Source organism: Triplophysa rosa, linkage group LG4 (genome assembly GCF_024868665.1).
Source record: "Triplophysa rosa linkage group LG4, Trosa_1v2, whole genome shotgun sequence".
In the NCBI taxonomy this organism is placed as follows: Eukaryota; Metazoa; Chordata; class Actinopteri; order Cypriniformes; family Nemacheilidae; genus Triplophysa; species Triplophysa rosa.
In genome coordinates, this window is record NC_079893.1 from 20985372 (window position 1) to 20988274 (window position 2903).

Here is a 2903-nt window from a genome sequence, read left to right on the forward strand (position 1 = left end):
TTAATCAATTTGACAAAGAAATTTCTTTTGAAGAAAATTTGCAGGGTAATGTTGGTGAAATGGCTATTCAGTACCAGATGTCTGCCTCTGTTTCAAACCACAGCGAGCTGGAGAGGGTTGAGTTACTTGGGCACTCAGGGTCAGAAAGAGAAGAGGTTAAGCATCACTTGTATAAATATCAGGATGTTTTTGCTAAGGATGAGGGAGACTTGGGTTGCACTTCCTTAATAGAGCATCACATCCCTGTGTTGGATGATGCTCCAGTGCTTCAGCGCCATCGCCGAATCCCCCCTATTCAGTTAGAAGCAGTGAAAGCCCACATTAAGCAGCTGTTGGAGAGCCAGGTCATTAAGGAGAGTTGCAGCCCCTATGCATCCCCGATTGTGCTGGTGAAGAAAAAGGATGGCTCCTTAAGAATGTGTGTAGATTATCACCAGTTAAATGCAAAGACTCGAAAGGATGCTTACCCTCTTCCCAGAATTGAGGAGTCTCTGGATGCACTGACTGGGGCAAAATGGTTCTCTACATTGGACTTAGCAAGCGCTTATAATCAAGTGCCACTGGCTGAAGCTGATCGTCCTAAGACTGCCTTCTGTACTCCTTTTGGACTTTTAGAATTTCTACGTATGCCCTTTGGCCTTTGTAATGCACCAAGTTCCTTTCAACGGCTCATGAATTTTTGGAGACAAAAGTCTTGATGATGTGATTATTTTTTCGACAACAGTAGAACAGCACCTGCAACGGTTGGAATTGGTACTAAGTCGTTTAAGACAACAACATTTGAAAGTTAAACTTAGTAAATGTTGTTTTTTTTGCTCTGAAGTACGTTATTTAGGACATGTTGTGTCCGCTGCAGGAGTCAGCACCGATCCAGATAAGATAGCTGCAGTGGCAAACTGGAAACGGCCAAAGACTCTTCAAGAACTCAGGTCATTTTTAGGCTTTGCAAGTTATTTTCGACGATTTGTAAAAGGGTTCTCGCGTATTGCAGAGCCGTTGAACACTTTAGTGGCACAGGTCATTCGGGCACAGAAAACCAAGCGGCCAAAAGTTGAGTTGGGGGATAAGTGGGTGGAAGCCTGTGAGAATGCATTTCAGACCCTTAAGATAGCTTTGACCAGTGCCCCTGTGCTTGCTTATGCTGATTTCAGCCAGCCTTTTATTTTGGAGATAGATGCTAGCTTTCAAGGCTTGGGTGCCATGCTGTCACAGGAGCACAAGGGCAAATGTAGACCAGTTGCTTTTGCAAGTAGAGGGTTGAGGCCATCAGAGCGAAACATGCGAAATTATAGTTCCACGAAGTTGGAATTTGTGGCTTTAAAATGGTCTGTAACTGAAAAATTTCAGGAATATTTGCTGGGCAATAAATGTACCGTATATACAGATAACAACCCTCTTAGCCACTTGCAGACAGCAAAGCTGGGAGCACTGGAACAAAGGTGGGTTAATCAACTTGCAGAGTTTGACTTGGATATTAAATATAAGCCTGTGCGTAATAACGGCAATGCTGATGCTTTGTCTAGACAAAGTTTTTCACCATTAGGGGAGCTGGCTTCAGTCACATCCGTACCTGAACAGATACAGCAGTTTCTTCCTGATCATGGCCAAGTGTCAGCGGTTAATAGTATTTCTGTCTTTCCTAGACCATCAAAGGAGAATTTAGGAATGTTACAGGAAGCCGACCCAGTTATAGGAAGGTTCATGGTCTATTGGGACCGTAAGCAGCCACCAACATCACAAGAATGTATCCTTGAACGACCAGAAGTCTTGGAACTAGTTCGTCAGTGGGGGAAGCTTGAGAAAGTAGATGGTGTATTGTATAGAAGATTTTGGCCACAAGAGGGTCATAAGGAAGTTCGACAGGTAGTGTTACCATCCGTTCTGAGGGAAGAAGTTCTCACCAGTCTTCATGATGACCATGGTCATCAGGGGATGGAGCGAACAGCAAGGTTAGTAAGGGCTCGATGCTATTGGCCAGGGATGTATAGCTATGTTAAGGATTGGTGTATAAAATGTCAGCGCTGCACCCTATCAAAGATAGTTCGACCGAAGGTTCGTACATTCATGGGACATTTGATTGCTGATCGACCATTAGCTATCTTGGCTATTGATTTCACGCTGTTGGAACCATCATCCAATGGGATGGAAAATGTGTTAATTATGACAGACGTTTTTTCAAAATTTACCCAGGCTATCCCTACTAAAGATCAGACTGCTAAGACTGTGGCTCGAGTATTGGTGGAGCAGTGGTTCTATAGGTTTGGTGTCCCACGACAGTTGCATTCAGATCAAGGAAGGTGCTTTGAGAGTCGTTTGATTGGAGAACTTTGTGAAATTTATGGTATTACAAAGACTCACACTACACCATATCGGCCACAGGGGAATGGGTCAGTGCGAGCGGTTCAATAGAACCATGCATGATCTGCTGCGAACCCTCCCAGCTGAGAAAAAAAAGAGATTGGCCGTCTCATTTGTCTCAGGTGGTCTTTGCATATACAGTGAGGGAAATAAGTATTTGATCCCTGCTGATTTTGTAAGTTTGCCTACTTACAAACAAATGAAGGGTCTATAATTTTTATGGTGGGTTTATTTTAACTGATAGACACAGAATATAAAAAAAATCAGGGGGAAAAAATGTTATATAAAGGTTATAAATTGATTTGCATTTCAGTCAGTGAAATAAGTATTTGATCCCCTACCAACTAGCAAGAATTCTGGCTCCACAGATTGGTTATGTGCCTATATGGACCACAGATTAGTCCTGTCACTTTAAGAAAGTACTCCTAAATCAGATTGTTATGTATGTAAAAGATGCCTGCCAACAGAATCTGTATCTTCCAGTTCAACCTCTCCAACACCATGGTCCAGACCAAATAGGTTTTAAAGGATGTCAGCGACAAGAT